The 19166-nt window shown below is 43.0% G+C and overlaps 1 protein-coding gene across 13 annotated transcripts in view; it reads right to left on the bottom strand.

Annotated features, from left to right (window-relative positions):
• The window catches only part of LOC138742470 (inactive N-acetylated-alpha-linked acidic dipeptidase-like protein 2), a 658708-nt gene that overhangs the window by 464743 nt on the left and 174799 nt on the right, over positions 1-19166 (bottom strand). The window contains exon 1 of one of the 13 annotated variants that reach the window (XM_069896938.1): positions 18795-19159. The exons of the other annotated variants lie outside the window; for them this stretch is intronic. The gene's annotated coding sequence lies outside the window, so the exon portion shown is untranslated. Of the gene's footprint in view, positions 1-18794; positions 19160-19166 lie in introns of those variants that run through there. 13 annotated transcript variants of the gene reach the window in all.

Genomic DNA, 19166 nt, shown 5'->3' with positions numbered 1-19166 from the left:
GACTATAAGTTCACAGTCCCACAAACACGCTCCCCAAGATTCCACCACTTACTGGCTTGGTACACGGTCAAAAAAACATTTTTCTCTGGGAGAACATACAACCTACATAAAGAAAGAGCGATTATGTCTGGTTTGAACCCATGTTATGTGAGCTGTGAGGCAGTGGTTCTTCCTGAGAGACATGTATGTTTTACATCACATTAGATGCGGATGCTGCTATGCTACACGTCCTGCCTCTTTTATTTCGGGAAGCTGGCTTGCAGTGTAAAAGGACTCACCAACCCGGCTTTTCTTCTGCTCTGTGTAAACAAGCAAGCCTGTTTCGAAAACAGGTGGTGTATACGGCAATTATGCAGCTTTTCAGTGTAAAAAAAGAGCTACTGATTCATTTCCAGCACTCTCGCAGCCTTTGCAGCCTGACAGACTTCATTAGGTGATGTTGAGCTTCAGATCCAAACCTCCAATATGATCAGGAAACTTTCAGTACTAAAGGCTCTTTGGGAGCCTTTCTTGCCATTAGCACCCTCTTGAATCTGGCTCCAAACCTGATTCCCATAAGCCACTCAAGCACCTCGTCACTGGTACACTGATGTATTCACCTTCCTGTAGGGTCATATCCCAGACTGCTCCTTCTCAATAGCTGGTATTTTCCCATTTTTTGTATCCTCCGCTGGCCCACTGCTCCCCTGGAGTCTGCAACCCCTTGCGGTCCGTAGTCCTGCACAGGTGCTGCCTTCTTGGACAAAGACTTCCGTGGTTGAAGGATGTTAGAAATAAAGAACATCGACTCTAAACAGGCTATTTAAAGTATGCACTGAGCCATAGGCATCACTACCAGGCAGCAGAACTCTGCAAAGCAGCACTGTGTATCCGCTCTCAGCTCTCTGCACCAGCGCTGCTGTTAAAGCATCTCCAGCAGCACCACCTTTTTCAACCTCCAAAACTTGTTAAGAAAAGCTATGCTTTATACAACTAGGACCACACCACTGTCCTGCAAATAATATATTAAATAAATACGCTCCTTTTGGCCTGAGAATAAATTAGTGCAGTTGATTCTTTCGCTCCACAAGAGATTCAGATTTCAGATTTATTGTCAGAGTACACACATGACATCACATACAACCCTGAGATTTTTTTTCCCTGCGGGCCAGGCAGAATTACCAAGAATTGGTAGTGCAAAAAAAAAACTGTACATAGCATAAACACGTAAACAAGCAAACAGATAAGGAATATAAACAAACTGTGCAATAAAGAGAACATAAAGAAAATCAATAAAATGGATGAGTAGGAGTCCCAAAATGAGGACTATGCCACCGGACAAAAGTATAAACAGAGGAACCTCATGGCTCGCAATTATTTTTAATTCATGTTAATATTCTGAAGCTCAATGCAGTTCTCAAATTTGAAGTTAATGGCAAACTAGGACAAGCACAAAAGCGGCAATTTCAGATTATATTATCCAAAGTATGCGAGTCAGAAAATTAAATTTAGTGTAATTGTGTTAATTAATGGTTTTGGAAAAGATTGCTATGAAACTGGAAAAGAAAAGCATGAGTCATTGCATTTACATTAGACACATCCACAATACCATAAGACATAGGAGCAGGAATAGACTATTCAGTCTATTGAATTTGCCCCACTACTCACTTGTGAGCTGATCCATTTCCCACTCAGCCCAACTGCCTGGCCTTCTCCATATAACATTTGATGCTATGGCTAATCAAGAACCTATCAATCTCTGCCTTCGTGTCAGGTCGCTGAATGGCTTGCTTGCCTTCATCAGTTGACGTACTGAGTATAAAAATCAATAAGTCAAGTTGCAGCTTATAAAACTTTAGTTAGACCATTGTGTAGACTTCCTGAGCATTACAGAAAGGATATGGAAAGTTTAAAGAGAATGCAGAAGAGGTTCAGCAGGATGGTGGATCTTATCACTGACGGAGCCACTGTTGCGACAGCGCTGCCGCTGGTGCAGACCAGTTGGGAGGAAGGGAGCAGAAATGCAGCGCTCCTGAAGGGTCCAGCCACCCAGTCAATCGCCTTCGACTCCAAACAGGCTTTGAACAGCCTGTTGAGGGGGCAAACGTGGGTTTTTATTTGAAATCCTGCGACCGTGGGTCCGCGCCCGAGATGGCAACACATTAATCACCAGCAGCCACGAGGGGCTGCAGAGGATGGAGCAGGACACCAGAGGATGGAAGACCACCTTCCCCTCACCCCCCCACCATCAGAGAGAGAGAAGTGGAGGAGACAACCCATGGAGATAGTAACCACGGCGGTAGACCAGTGAGGGGGCTCTGCAGCTGAGAGACAAATACCTTTAGCGGGCTGCTGGAGACTCAAGGTGAGGAACCTACAGAAGCTGTGGGCTGCTGGCAACAGCTGTCGGGAGAAATGCACTGGGCTCTGGACTGCTGGAGATTGGTTCAAACTGGCTGGAGGGGCACCAGTTATTGGGACTGGGATGCGAGGTGGTGCAAAGGGTGCTGAAGGGTTTCTGACTGTGTCGGAGGTTCGGATCTGGAGCTCAGGTTGAACTGGACTCTGTGTGATTGCAGAGGCGCTGTAGGCAAATCTACAGACACTCAGTAACTCTGGGGGAGGGGGGGACACTCTTTTTTACTTCTTTTCTCTTTGAATGGAAGTCTGACTATAAGAGGCACTTAGGCAATTCCTGCCGGGGGTGAATCTGTCTGCCTTGCAATGGGCAAAAAGAAATTTCATGTAATACGACACTGTTTTATTACTATGATAATAAATTGAGAAGCGAGGGGGAGGCGGCAGCCCCGTCCTTGGAAGAGTGAGGCAGGCGGAGGCCACGGTCCAGGCAAAGTTCCTCAACATGGTTATCCAACTGCACGAAAACCAACAAGGTCGGGTCAGATACAGCAATGAGCTCTCTGAACCCTTCTCCATTAACAATGGCGTGAAGCAAGATGGCGTTCTCGCACCAACCCTCTTTTCAACCTTCTTCAGCATGATGCTGAAACAAGCCATGAAAGACCTCAACAATGAAGACGCTGTTCTCCGGTACCGCACGGATGGCAGTCTCTTCAATCTGAGGCGCCTGCCTGCAAGCTCACACTAAGACACAAGAGCAACTTGTCCGTGAACTACTCTTTGCAGACGATGCCGCTTTAGTTGCCCATTCAGAGCCAGCTCTTCAGCGCTTGATGTCCTGTTTTGCGGAAACTGCTAAAATGTTTGGCCTGGAAGTCAGCCTAAAGAAAACTGAGGTCCTCCATCAGCCAGCTCCCCACCATGACTACCAGCCCCCCCACATCTCCATCGGGCACACAAAACTCAAAACGGTCAACCAGCTTATCTATCTCGGCTGCACCATTTCATCGGATGCAAGGATCGACAAAGAGATAGACAACAGACTCGCCAAGGCAAATAGCGCCTTTGGAAGACTAAACAAAAGAGTCTGGACAAACAACCAACTGAAAAACCTCACAAAGATTAGCGTATACAGAGCCGTTGTCATACCCACACTCCTGTTCGGCTCCGAATCATGGGTCCTCTACTGGCATCACCTACGGCTCCTAGAACGCTTCCACCAGCATTGTCTCCGCTCCATCCTCAACATTCATTGGAGCGACTTCATCTCCAACATCGAAGTACTCGAGATGGCAGAGGCCAACAGCATCGAATCCACGCTGCTGAAGATCCAACTGCGCTGGGTAGGTAACATCTCCAGAATGGAGGACCATCGCCTTCCCAAGATCGTGTTATATGGCGAGCTCTCCACTGGCCACCATGACAGAGGTGCACCAAAGAGGTACAAGGACTGCCTAAAGAAATCTCTTGGTGCCTGCCCCATTGACCACCGCCAGTGGGCTGATATCGCCTCAAACCGTTCATCTTGGCGCCTCACAGTTCGGCGGGCAGCAACCTCCTTTGAAGAAGACCGCAGAGCCCACCTCACTGACAAAAGACAAAGGAGGAAAAACCCAACACCCAACCCCAACCAACTAATTTTCCCTTGCAACCGCTGCAACCGTGTCTGCCTGTCCTGCATCGGACTTGTCAGCCACAAACGAGTCTGCAGCTGACGTGGACATTTACCCCCTCCATAAATCTTCGTCCGCGAAGCCAAGCCAGAGAAGAAAGAAAGAAGAATAAATTGAATCTTGATGGCTGCATTTGAGAATACTAACTATGAGAAAAGGTTGGAAAAACTGTATTGTTTTCTTTAAGCATTGTTGACTATGGGGCAGATATTCTGGCTTTGGCAACAGTGCAGAGGCAGTTCACTAGGTTTAATCCAGAGATGAGGAGAAATCTTGTAAACCTGGCCTCATAATACAGCAGAATCAGAGGCAATCATGTAAAATTATGAAAAAATAAAAACTTGAAATTTGTTTCTCCTGGTAGATGATGCTAGAGCGAGGGGGATAGCCTCAAATTGGAGTGTGTAAGATGCTGATGAGGAGGAATATAGTGAAGCTGTGGAATACTCCGCACAGGGAAGCAGTGGAGCCTTCCTCATTGAATATACAGTATCCGTAATTCAAGCAACCAGCAAAAATATTGAACAAATTAATCATTTTTAAAATTCTAAATAAATAAGGATAAATAAAAAATTAAATAAGTTTAAAATTGTAAAAGTAAATGTCCTCTGAAGCAGCACAGAACCCCTTACTGAAGATGGAGCTAATATTCAGCTAGTGGAGTGCCCCGTTCGTGCCCCACCTGGAACAGCTGTTTGAATAAAGTAGTGTGTGGACAAAAATGCATCGCCCAGGATGAAGAGCTGGCCAGTGCTGGGGCAACTTTCCCAAAGTGTCTCCTTATCCCTGCCAAGTAATAGCCTTTATCTTTATTACTATATTATTGAGTATATTAGCAAGGTTTTATCTGTAAACTTGAGGGAGGAGGGATAATTATGATGGAGGCAGGTTTAGCACAATGCTGTTATGGTGCCAGTGACCAAGGTTCGAATTTAAATTTTGTAAGTTACAGGAATTATTTGATTAAAGTGAACTTTACATAATTAAAGACTGCAATAGTGATTTTTTTAAAAAAAATACATTTTACACTGTCTTTTATCCTTTAAACTGTTTATTCCGAATGCAGGTGTATTAATCAGGCATTCCAAGAGTGTCTCAGGCAATCAAAAAATTTCCATATCAGGCAGCCACAATCCCCGTAGGAGCCAGATACCAGGAATTTTACTGTATTTAAAATGCAGATACATAGATTTTTGTGAAGTTGGGGAATTAAGGGTTATGGAGAAAAGACAGATAGGTGGAGCTGAGTCCACCAGGATCTCATTCATGACCTTATTAAATGGTGGAGCAGGCTTGATGGGTCAAAAGGCCTAGTCCTGCTCCTATTTCGTAAGTTTCGTTAGTATATAAAATTAGCGGAGGTATTCGTGGGATTGACAGTCAAAATCATTTTCTCATGTTGGGGTGTGACAAGCTCCCATTTTTCAGTTCATTTTCATTTGTGTGGGACTGCCACTTTAAGAGAACAGATTTAATAAAAGCCTGCAGGCTTTAAAAAGTGACTGCGAATTTGCATCAGGCTTTGAACAACATGTTCCTAAAATATGATACATTTGCAGAGTGAGAAAAGAATCAGAAGCAGAATCAGAATTTATTGTAATGAACAAGTCATGAAATTGGTGTTTTGCGGCAGCGTCATGGTGCAAACACATATTATAACCATCTTATAACATTACTATAAAAATAAAATAATAATAACAATAATGGTGGACAAAAAGTAAGGCCGTGTCTTTGGCTTATTGATCATTCAGGAATCTGATGGCAGTGGGGAAGAAGCTGTCCTTGTTTCGCTGAGTACTCGTCTTTAGGCTCCTGTACTTTTTCCCCAATGGTGGCAGAGTGAAGAGGGCATGGCCTACGTGGTGTGGGGGTCTTTCAGGAGAGAAGCTGCTTTTTTAAGACACCACCTCATTAGTTGTCTTTAAAGGAGTGAAGTCTGGTGCCTGTGATGTCACAAGCTGAATTAACAACCCTCTGGAGTTTATTCTTGTCCTGAGAGTTGGCACCTTCATATCAAACAGTGATGCTCTCCACGGTACACCTGTAGAAGTTTACGAGTCTTCAGAGACATACAAAATCTCCTCAGACACTTCACAAAGTGTAGCCCCTGGCAAGCCTTCCATGTGATTGCTACAACATGGAGGCTCCAGGACAGATCCTCAGAGATGTTGATAGCAGAATTTGAAGTTCTTGACCCTCTCCAGTACTGAGCCCTCGATGAGGGCTGGGTCATGATCCCTTGACTTCCTCATGAAGTTCATAATCATCTCCTTGGTTTTGCTGACATTGAGCGCAAGGTCATTGTCATTATACCATTCAACAAGCTGATCTATCTCCCTCCTGTACGTTTCCTCATTGCTGTTTGTGATCCTGCTGACAACTATGATGTCTTTGGCAAACTTATAGATAGCATTGGAATTGTGCCTGGCCACAAAGTTGTGGGTGTATAATGAGTAGAGAAGTTGAACACTGCTCTACTCTGGAAAGCCCTGGAAATTGATGTGCAGAGACTATGTGTTGTGAGTGAGGAAATGGGCAATACACCATGTGACCAGCATATTGAAGAAGCAATGCACAGCTTTGCTCAGGGGTCATTTTAAGGAGGCAGAACAGAAGCAAACAGCTCTCTGAAGAAGAAATACTGTGCTGGATTGGTCTCATACATGATTATGGACAATCTGTCGGATTTCCTTCTGTTAGTTATGAGTAAAGAGGCAATCTGTCTAATTTCCTCATGTTTGTTATAGAGAAATGAGAAGACCACTCCATAATCAAAAGAGTGGGGGTCACTTTTGTTCGACTGACCCACAAAATGGGTTCTACTTGCAGAAGAAATACTGCGCTTGGAAGGTGACCAGAGTGAGAGTCATTTGAGTTTGGCTAACCCATGAAAAGGGTTCTTGAAGCTTTGTGAGCATCACTTGATTTGTGTTCCCTACGCCAAAGAAGAGGGGAGTTTTGGGTTGGCTCTTGTCTGAAAAGGACATTTCGTTGGAAACATCTGAACAAGGGTTTTGTGAGCTAATCAACATTTTGTAACCTCCAGTCTCTTTTACCCACTTTATGAACTAATTTCATCTAAAACCAGCATGTTTCATCTACCTATGGCCTGTGTGTCTCATCCATCTAAAGCCTACGTATTGCATCAATTTCAAGCCCATGTGTCCACATCATTGAATTTCCGAAAATAACGTGGAGCTGCCATTGAAGAATTGGGCCTTGAACTGTAGTGGCTTGCGGTATTGCACACACACACACACACACACACACACACACACACACACACACACACACACACACACACACACACAAAGTATATTTGCGCATAGTTGGGGGTTAAGTTAGATAAGTTTAATTAAGTTTAGGTAAGTTTAGATAGGTGTAAATAAATTAGATGAGGTGTTATATCATTGTTAATTAATAATTAAAAATATTATTTTAAACATAACACCATCTGGGATCATTTTTAATCATTGCTGTCTGGTATGTAACAAGGGATATAAAAAGCAAGAGACATAGGTTTAAAGTGAGAGGGGGAAAGTTGGAAGGAGATTTACAAGGGAAGTTTTTTTTTTACACAATGAGTGATAGGTGCCTGGAATGAAGGTGGTGAAAACATAATAATAGCAACTTTCAGAGGTATTTAGACAGGAGCATAAACAGGGAATGGAGGACTGGCATACAGCTGGCCTCAGCTGAGGTATTGAGATAAATTCTGGTAATCCTGTTGTACTAAGCACGTGAAGGCATTAGAGAGGGTCCAGAAAAAAAATTATGGAAATACTTTCTGGAATGACGGACTACCAAATGAAAGGTATATAAAAGAGGCTGGGAGTATTTTCCTTGTAAATGTCAAGAGACAGAAGTAACAGAAAGACCAGAGTCTGGCCAGGTTGGCAGCAGAACATCAAGCACCATTATATTTGGCACTGGTGCACTTCAGGGCTCAGTCTGCTCGTTTCACACTACTTACCCACGTCTGCAAAGCCATATCCAATTCCAACAGGGTCATCAAGTTTGCAAATGACATGACAGTAATTGGCCTCATCTGCCACAGTGATAAGACACACTACAGAGAAGAGGCAGGAAATCTCATGAAATGGTGTAAGAAAAACAACCTGCACCTCAATGTGGACAAGACAAAGGATGTAATTCAAGAGGATGAGGGACAACCACCCACTACAACATATTAATAGCTTGGTCGTGTAGAGAGTGGAGAGCACTGCTCCTCAGAGACCACTTAAGAAGTGACCTATCCTGGACACACAACCATAAAAGTGGCAGAGGATCACTGGAGTCTCCCTCCTCCATCAATGTGATTTACCAGGATGGTTGTTTGCAGTGGACTCACAAAATCAGGGAGGACTCCTACAACCATGCCCACAGCGTCTTCCAGCCACTCCAGTCAGGAAAAATATACAGAAATATCAGAGCCAGAACCACCAGGCTGAGGAACAGCTTCGTTCCACAGACAGTGTGACTGCTGAATGACTGTTAAAACTATTCTCAATGACTCCTATTTAATAATAATAGTTATTTTAATATATCTATAGATGTACTGTGTATATGTATAGTTTGGATGTGTATTATGCATGTACATGTAATTTGCAATGTTCTGCACTGTGGACAGGAGAACGCTGTTTCGTCAGGATGTACTGAGCAACCAGATGACAAACTTGAACTGAACTGAAGACATTTCAAAAATGCATATAAAATGATGAAGGGAATGGGCAGAATGGACACTGGGAAACTGTTCCTTTAAGTGACATCTGTTAGCCACTGAAAAATTTTGGATAAATGAGGATATCCGAAACAATCAGAAATCCTCATTTATCCAATTTTTTTCTGGAACTGAACTGACCTCACAGGTTGAAAAAAATTCACGCAACATGAAATTAGAACAACGATTGTCCTCGTTTCAGGTAACTCCCTCCCCTCTCTCTTTCCATTTCTTCATTACCTTCCCCTATTGGCTTTTCTCTCCAACATTTCCTCTCAAACTGTGTGCCACTGTTTCCCAGTCGCAAGCAGTTGGAAGAATCTCTTGTCCCGGCGTCATCACGGAGAGTGGCCTCCAGGGCAGGAGCGGGACTTTGGGCTCAGTGGTGTTCCCTCCCCTTCTCTTCCCCCCACATCGATACATTGGACCTCCCAATGCTGTGCATGTGTAGGGCAAGGGGAGGGTTCAGAGTCAGGACTCAGGCGTCAGCAGTTTCAGACACCAAACTCCAATCCGAACCCTCCCCTTGGCCTACACTGGAGCTCCCAATGGCAACTCTGAACCTTCCCCTTCCCCTTGGTCTTACCCACATTTTAGTTAATCGGAGTTGTAATGTAGGTCGATACAATGGAGGTGAATTTATTTTGGAAACAAGGAACAAACAAATACAGGACAAAAATGGCAAGACTTTGCAAAAGGGGATGGCGTAGAATTCAAGGGTTGATTTGGTAGAGGGGCCAAACATTCTCTTTTGATGCCACAGCCGTTCTTTGATTCCATGAACTCCATCATCTTCTCCAAAGTTCTTTTGAACCTTTCTAATTCCAAGTTTAATTTTTATCTCACAGTAATAGAATTTTTTTTTTTTTCTGAGGCATCATCAATAAGCTAGTTAAGTGCAAGTTGAGTCGGCTCAGTTAACTAAAATAAGCCATCCCATGAAAAGGAAATATTCAAATGTGTTCCTGTCATTACAAATAACATTAGATGTTAACAATTGCAATTTCTCAAAAACAATCATTCTATCTCTTGTCAAGATAATTCGATGAATTACTCCTGATTGGGATGCACAATCATCTTAGCATATGGCCCAAAATGATCAAGTTAAAGGAAAATAATGATAATATTTTTCATGGTAAACTTCATGCAATTTGTGAAAAAAGCTATTTAGTGGCTAGGTTGTCCAATTACAGAATGATGAGTTTAGTAAGTATTTTTAATTATCAATGTGATGAACAAAATTTATCAAAATCGGATGAACGGTGTGTCCAAAGAATAATAGGAATCTTGATATTTTACATGTGCATGCAAAACTAACACTTTGGTAAGGTATAGGGAAATGTGCACACTGTTCTTCAGCCCTAACATGTCCAAGGCAGGTTTCATTTTCCTGGCCCTCCACTTTGCTTTGAAACACCTGGACAAGGTCATCTACGTCAAAGTACTATTCATTGAAAAAAGTTTCACCTTCAACACAGTAACTCCAAACTCATCCACAAACTGCATGATCTTTGCTTCACCACCCTTTCTGCAATTGCATCCATGACTTTCGATCCCACTGGCTGCAATTAGTGAGGATTGATGACAGCACCAGCTCCACAGGTTATGTACTCAATCCCCTACCATATGCTCTGTTCAGCAAGGACTGTATATCAGTCCTGTCAAGGAACAAAAGAATTCAGCAAGAGGGCACAAGTAAGTTTTTCTAACTTATTTTGTAAAAATTTTGTAAAAATTTCATAGGCAGTGGCAATGGCAGCCAGGGAAGGGACATGCTCATCTTTCACAATGTGGATAGTCAAAGAAGCCGACAGTAACCCTGATGAATGCATCCAACTGCAGCTACTTAGAACCCATGGAATTGGAATTGGTTGAACTCCGTATCATTCAGAAGGCTGAGGAGGTAATAGACAGGAATTACCAGGACACAATCACACTTAGGAGGAAGGAGGAAGGTAATTGGGTGAAAGTCAGGAAAAGGAACAGGTGCAGGGTGCTCCTGTGGCTGTTCTCAATAACATGTATACCATTTTGGATGATGTTGAGCAGGATGACCTACCAGGGACAAAAACCTCTGGCACAGAGTCTGTCCCTGTGACTAATAAAGGGAGGGAGAATAGGTGAGCTGTAGGGGATTCAATAGTAAGGGAAACAGATAAGAGGTTCTGTGGAAGAGATCAAGAATCCCACATAGTATGTTGCCTCCCAGATGCAGGGTCCAGGTTATCTCAGATTGAGTTTACAGCAGCCTGATGTCATGATCCATGTAAGAGCCAATGACATGGGCAGGAAGGGTAATAAGGTCCTGTAAAGAGAATTCAGGGAGTTAGGTGTGAAGTTGAAGGACAGAAGCACCAGAGTGGTGATGCCAGGATTGCTACCCATGCCATGTGCTAATAAAGTTAGAAATAGGAGGATAATGCAGCTTAATACGCAGCTAAAGAGATGGCACTGGAGGGAAGGCTTCAGATTTCTGGATTATTGGGCTCTCTTCCAGGGAAGGTACCTGTTACATCTGAACTGGAGAGGGACCAATATCCTTGCAGGAAGGTTTGCTAGTGCAGCTCTGGTGGGTTTAAACTGATTTGCAGGGGAAAGGTAACAACACAATACTGGTGAAACTCAGCTGGTAAAGTAGTGTAGCAAAGATAAAGATAAATAGCCAACTTTGTAGTCTTGAGCCCTTCATCAAGGTATGAAAAATTGTCAGCAAGTGCCTGAACAAAATGGTAAGAGAGAGAAGCACAGTCTGAAAGGCAGGAGGTAATAGGTGGATAAGAGAGGGAAGGCACACCAGCAAACAGGGGTAGGCAGGATGGCTCTGTGAATGGAGAGGGAAGGGGGTGGAGAGCTGGAAGAAAGAAGACAAAGGGAAAGGGAAGGGAGGGAAAACAGAGAGCAGGCCAGCAGAAAACAGAGGTTAGTTTGGAGAGTGCCCAGACAGAAAATCAAGAGTGTTTCCTCCAATTTGTATGCCATCTTGGCGGGATAGTACTTGAGGCCATGGACAGACATATGAGTATGGAAGTGGGGTGTGGAATTTACATGGTTGGCCATTGATGCAGATAGAGGAAAGGTACTCTGAAAAGCGATGACCCAGACTGCACCCAGTCTCTCCAATGCAGAGAAGGCCACAATGGAAGCATCGAATGCCGTAGAGAACTCATGCGGATACACAAATTAAGTATTTCTCAACTTGAAAAGACTGTTTGGAGTCCAAATGATGGTGAGGAAAGATGTGTGAGTGCAAGTGTGGCACTTCCTGCAACCACAGGGGTTGGGTGGGGAGGGATAAGTGGATAAGGAGTCACTGAGGGAAAGCATTCAGTCCAGATGAAGTACCCAGGCTAACTATTACAAATTTGTGCTGACCAACTTACTAATGTATTCACAGATATCTTCAACATCCTACTCCAGCAGGGCAAGGTATCTGCTTGTTTTAAACAGGTGTCAATCATACCGGTTCCCAAGAAGAGTGTGGTAACCTACCTAAATGACCATTGACCTGTGGCACTTACATCAACAGTGTTGAAGTTTTTTGAAAGGCTGCTGTTGAAGCATATCAGTTTCCATCTGAGGGGTGACATGAATTCGTTCACTTTTGCATATCATAGCAACATGTCTACATCAGATGCCATCTCATTGGCTCTACACAAAAGCCAGGAACACCTGGATTGCAAAAATGCACAAATCAGGATGGTCTTTATCAACTACAGTTCAGCATTTAACACCATCATCCTCTCAAAATTGATCAGCAAACTCCAAGACCTGGGACTCAACACCCCACTTGTGTAATTAATCCTGGATTTCCTCACCTCCAGGATACAAGTATGGATTGGTAGGACCATCTCCTTCACAATCTAAATCAGTACCAGAACACTACATGGCATTCTTAGCCCCCTGCTCTACTCACTTTACACCTATGACTGTATGGCTCAGTACGAGAACAGCACCATCTACAAATTCACTGATGATCCATGGCAAAGTCGGCATACAGGAGGGAGATTGAAAACTTGGCTGAATGCTGCACCAAAAACAACCTCACACACAATGTCACCAAAATCAAGGAGCTGATGGTTGAATTCAGGAAGGAAAAACCAGAGATATAGTAATCATTGGGGAAAAGGTGAGCCAATTTAAGTACTTGGGAATCATTTTCTCGGAGGATCTTTCCTGGACCCAACACACTCATGCCACGTGCTATCGGAAACTGGCAAATTTCTACAGATGTGTGATGGAATGTGTGCTGATCAGCAGCATCAAGGTCTGGTATGGGGACAGCAATACCCCTGAGCATAAAGCTCTGCAAAAAGTAGTGGCCGCAGCTCAGGACATCACAGGCAAAACTCTCCCCACCATCGAGAACAGGGAATGCTGCTGTCAGAGAGCAGCAGCAGTCATCAATGACCCAGCAGGCACTCTGTTCTCACTGCTACCATCAGGAAAGCAGGAAAGAGGTACAGGTGCCACAAGACTTGTACCACCAGGTTCAGGAACAGTTGCTACCTACCACCATCAGATTCCTCAAAAACAAACTCAATGAAGTATTAATTTAAGTCTCTTACTTTTGCACCTTATTGATTTTTTTTCCCCTCTCTGTATTGCACGGTCAGTTTGTTTACATATCTTCATTTGTTTGCACGTGCGATTATTGTGTACAGTTTTTATTGCACAACCAATAAGTGGTAATTCTGCCACAGCTACAAGAAAAAGAATGTCAGGTTTCTGTGATGTCATGTGCTCTGACAATAAATCTAAAATCCAAAAAAAATTGATGTTTGTAAGCCGGAGGAGACAACTTCTACCTGTCACTGCCATTCAAACTTTTTCTTCATCTTTACCTCTCTACTTTCCCCCACGCTCCCTCCCACTCTGTGCAAAAACAGGTTCCATTTACCCTCTGTGATTGTACAGATTCTATCATCAATGTGTATATGTACAGATTGTAGGTAGGATGACTGTGATTAGCTGAGAGTATAGCCACACCTACTGGCCCAGTACAAAGACTGGTATGAAGGGAAGTAACTAGGGCAGCTCAGTGCTTATTGGGGAATCTTACGGGGAGGAATTACAGAGTCGGAGGCAGGCCACCCTGTACAGTATACATGCAATGCCTTTATTCACCACATTTACCCCTTCTTTTTAGATTAAGTCCAGTGAGGTGAAGCAAAATAGAGTCCATTGTTACCACTCATACAGTCTTTTACAGTTCACAGATCCAGCCGGTCCGATGGCTTTATCCATCAATGTTATCACCGCAGCACCAGTCGCATAGTTGTCTGCTCCTGCAGGGCAGTGACCTGCATAGTGGGCTGAATGTCCGGGGGCTGAACTGTATTAGTCCGAACTGGTTCAGAGGGGCATGGGGGTGTTTGGCATTCAGTCTGTGGTTGCAGGATGGTGGGGGTGGAGTCCAGGAGTCACTCTCGGATGAGGTTAGAACAGAAGCTGGCCCCTAACCCATCATGGATGAGTTCCTCTTGGTAGACTGGTGCAGTTAAATCTCTGCACCCTCAGGCTCATCCCAGTTCCCATATGGCCCTCATGAAGTCACCAACAGACTCATGGGGGTCTAACGCCGGGTAACCAGAAGGTAACGAGCATACATCGAGTTCATCGGGGCACCGTACCACTGACACAGTAGGGCCATTGCATCATCGTACTTGTCGCAGTCTTGAATTACTTGATAAGCTTGGTTGCCGACAGATGAGAAGAGTAGATCATACTTATCTACATTTTCTGTGATCTCGTTGTGCCTCATGTAGGCCTTTAGACAGTGCAGTCACATGTTAAACTTGATGGAGGCCTCTGGATCCATGGGATCGATCTCCAGCTTTTCCACGCAAATTACCTTGTCCATGGCAAAAATTCAGGATATTAAATTGTAGCACAATCAATAACTACCAGCAATACACGAAGCAAGTGATTAAAGGCTTTAATAACCTAAAACACATGCTGTAGGCCCGTCTTCACATGCTGCTGACCAAGCTCCAAGGCTGGTATGAAGGGAGGAGACTAAGGTGGCTCATCGTTCATTGGGGAATCTTACGGGGAGGAATCACAGAGTCGGAGGCAGGCCAGCCTGTACAGTACACATGCAATGCCATGATCCACCACACAACTATAAATGAGCTGCTCACAAGATGGTCAGCTGTGTATACTATGGAACTTGCCCTGCATTTCTGATAGGATTCTTTCTTCACTCCCCACTGGTTGTGTCTGTTCCAGAACAAATTCATGTCACATTTAGCACACCATTTTGTCCATTATTTTGCAGGAAGACATCCTAAATCCAGCTATTGGAATTTATGGAATAATCCAATACATTGTTAAATGAGAACTCTGGTTTCCATTCCATGGAAGCAACAGCCTTTGACGTAAAAAAAAAAAGAGTCCTTTAACTTGCAGCATGTGGGTCAATTGATACAGTATTAAAATCAGCTTGTTAGAAACAAAAAGCCCATTGATCAAATCCAAAAGCTGAATTTTCAAGAGGAACATCCATAAACAAATGTGTCTTTAACCAGTTAACCTGTCTCAATATGTGCCAATTAATTTTAAGGCAAACTATTTGCCATCTTCTCTTCAAATGCAGCTCTTCTTCCTTATTCAAAGAAGGTATACCCAGAAGGACCTTCTTTTGAAAACAACTGCAATGCCTGATCAGAATCTAATTAATTATTTACCACTAATTATTTAACACTTCCCTAAATGAAACATGGGATCAACTTGCTGTGCAGAAATGCGACAAAAGCTCCATTGACTTTAGTGGAATGCAGCTGAGGGTCCTTTTAAATTGGTGCTTTAGATAGTTTGCTACTCAAAGAAATGCATTCCCTCTGCTTGACAGGGTGTCTGATTCCAAAGCATTTTAGGGATTTTATTAATGTCAAATAATACCTTAAGTTCAAAAGGTTTACCTATTTTTAGCAATGTGTATTATACCCCAATGAAAATCAAATGAATTGCAATATCAGTTAGAGATTCGCAGAAAAAAAATAGACCTTGAACATGCTTCTTTGAGCAGATAAGTTTCTTTGAGCAGATATGGGGCTGCATCATTTTTTTCAAGGTTGCTGCAAATAATCACTTAATGTGTTTAATAAACAGCAGTTTCACTCAAATGGAAAGACCAAGCATGAGATTAAATGAAAAGGTGAAAGACATAATCCCAAAGGGAAATATACTTGAACAAAGATAGTTGATTGTACAATTTATTACCTTGAAAAGTGAAAATAGTTGCACTTTCATATCTGCCATGCAATTTATGTCCTTTCTCCCACACCTCCTCCCCCCCCCCCCTCCCCCCCACACACACACGACACTACTTTGGAACCAACGAACATTTATAGGAACCAATTAACTGATCAGACAAACTGAAATATGGGAAGCTACTCATTTAAAAAGTCATCAATCTCAGTGAATATACCTTCATAGTTGAGGGGAGGAATGAGCGTACTGACACTTGCACAGTCCTCTGCTCGCCTTGTTAGATTGGAAACAGGAATAGAAATAGATTTAAATATTGTTTTCTCCATTCCTCATTTGCTAGCATGATAGTCTAACTCTGTACACAATTGTGGTTGAAAATCAAATTTTCTCCAATTGTTCATTTTTCAACACAAAGTGGCAACGTTCTAAAAAATGTACTTAAAATTCCACAGTTTAATTATTTTTAGATCAATTGGCTCAGCACCCAAGGAAAGCAGCTGTATGTTCTTTGATGTTGGCAAACATTCATTGATACTGCACTATGCCTCCAGAGTTTCTTTTATTTCCCTGTTTTCCCCATCACAAACAAATCTCCATGGATCAATCCACTACTCATTGCTCAGGGAACTATCCTACATTGCCATGGCAACCTATGCAATTCTGAACTTCATGGGTCCACAGCAATTACTATCTATAGTTTATATTTCCTTTCCCTGCAATGGTATTTTACCTCTGTGTCTTTAAATGTATTAATAATGGCTCTGTCATATATTCAGTTATTAATTATGAATAGAGATTTTAAGACTATAAATCTAAATAGAAGCATCTTGCAGGAAAATATACCACCCATACAGTTTCAGATGAAGTTGGAGTGCACAATGTTTTTCTCTACTGCATCATGAGTTATGAGAAAACCTCTCATTCTGTTAAGTTACATGGGCATTTGCATTCTCACATTCTGCTGTTATTTTCCATCAAGAAACTTCCACAGCTAAAAATGAATGAGTACCCTGCCAGCAAAATAAAGTTCTCTAATTTGAAAACACAATGCAGTGCTGTATTTATGCCATTAAAACATATGGGAAATGGTCCTTGCATTGAACCTATGCACAATGAGACCCTGGAGAATATAAACTGCCATCTATGTCTATCCCTCAGCAAAGGGATAGACAACTGAAACCAGAACACAAACACTGCCCTTTGTTGTCTGTGGAAAAATAAAGTATTTGAAAATCTTTAAAATCAGAGCAAACCTGGCAGCAGTGATCCCTGCCTGATGTGCTTTCTACATTGGAGGGGCACCTATATTTTAAGTTAAAGGTAATCACATCCATGAGGCTCTAATCAGCAAAGTTACTCCACGTGCCTAATATCAAAACCTTGATCCAGGCCTTCTAGTCAGAATGAAAATAACCAGAAAGTCAGAGAAAGCACTTGAAGGATGCTTTCAAAGTCTCTTTGAAATATTGTAGCTTCCTCATAGATTCCCTGGCTAGTGTTTGATCAAGATGTCATTTGGAACATATAGAAAAACAGCAAAACCAGTGAAAAGAATTCACATCCTCCTTCCTCTATCCCACAACAAAATTGTTGTGAGTTTATATAAATGAAAGGAAGTGGATCAACTTCAAACCTTTCTTTGGCTTGGCTTCGCGGATGAAGATTTATGGAGGGGTATGTCCACGTCTGCTGCAGGCTCGTTGGTGACTGACAAGTCCGATGCGGGACAGGCAGGCACGGTTGCAGCGGTTGCCAGGGAAAATTGGTGGGTTGGGTTTTTCCTCCTTTGTCTTTTGTCAGTGAGGTGGGCTCTGCGGTCTTCTTCAAAGGAGGTTGCTGCCCGCCGAACTGTGAGGCACCAAGATGCACGGTTGGAGGTGAGATCAGCCCACTGGTGGTGGTCAATGTGGCAGGCACCAAGAGATTTCTTTAAGCAGTCCTTGTACCTCTTCTTTGGTGCAGCTGAGGTAGATAAACAGGTTGACCGTTTTGAGTTCAGTGTGCCCGATGGAGATGTGGGGGGGCTGGTGGTCATGGTGGGGAGCTTGCTAATGGAGGACCTCAGTTCAAACTTCAAACCTAGTGTATTAACTGTATACATCAAGGATGAAAAGTAACAAAACCTGGCCACTGCAGTGGCCCAGCATAAAAAATCCCCCGGAACCCCAGTAACCCGGATATACAGGATATGAACACAGTGATTGATCTACATTCTTAGCTCATGCTCCACACCATGACAAGATTACCTTGTTAAACTTCAGTGCTTACGAAGCATCACAGAATGACCAATATTTATCAGACACATTCAGTAACTGAAATGACACCCATATTAAATGAGAAACATAAATAAACAGTATGAATATCAATTACTATAGCCAAACAAATAGATATGCTGTAAAAACACTATTCAGTCTCTGTAGTTGGCTTAAAACATGACCTGAGTGTGTTCTATATAGATTTTTAGTTGTGTTTGGGGGTGGCTCAACTGGAGGCACCTCTACCTGAAACCACTCAGGTCTATCCTTTCCAGTTGTACTCTTGTGGGAGGGTTGTAGTCTTTTGACCCAGGTCTAGTATCCTGATAGTCAGTGTCACTTAGACTGGGTTGGGCTGGTGCAGGCTCAGCTACAGGTAGAATGCGTTGGCGATTCCTCCTGTACAGCTTTCCTTCTGAGTGAATAAGATAAGATCTGGGCTCCTTGCAACCCTTCCTTACTGTGCCTGTCCAGTTGTAACCTTGTGGAGTCTGCAACCTGACAACCTGCACTTCCATTAAAGGCTGAAGTGATTGGCTTGATCTGTTATAGCACAACTTTTGTGAGTCTCTTTCTGAAAAGCTGGGATTTTACCTCTTGTGGCTTACGCATATGAGCTTCAGGTAGATTCCTTGAGACAAGGTAGAATAGTGCATATTTGCCTTGACATTAGTCTTTATGTGTCTCGCGGCACATTTCTGAGATTTAGGAGGTTGAGGAAAACATCAGTTCTATCGCTGTTAGATTTCTCCATAAGTTGCTTGGGGCTGTGGACAGCTCTTTCAGCCAACCCATTAGATTGGGGATACTCTGGGCTGCTGGTGGCATGAGTAAAGTCCCACTGTACGGCAAAGTCCTTGAATCGCTGGCTTGTAAACTGTCTGGCATTGTCTGATAGGAGGACGTGTGGTGCTCCACAAACTGAAAAGTGTCTCTTGAGTTTTGTGTTGACCGTTGCTATGGTAA

Source organism: Narcine bancroftii, chromosome 9 (genome assembly GCF_036971445.1).
Source record: "Narcine bancroftii isolate sNarBan1 chromosome 9, sNarBan1.hap1, whole genome shotgun sequence".
In the NCBI taxonomy this organism is placed as follows: Eukaryota; Metazoa; Chordata; class Chondrichthyes; order Torpediniformes; family Narcinidae; genus Narcine; species Narcine bancroftii.
Note: the sequence above shows the minus strand (reverse complement) of the source record. Positions and strands in the feature narration are given on the sequence as shown.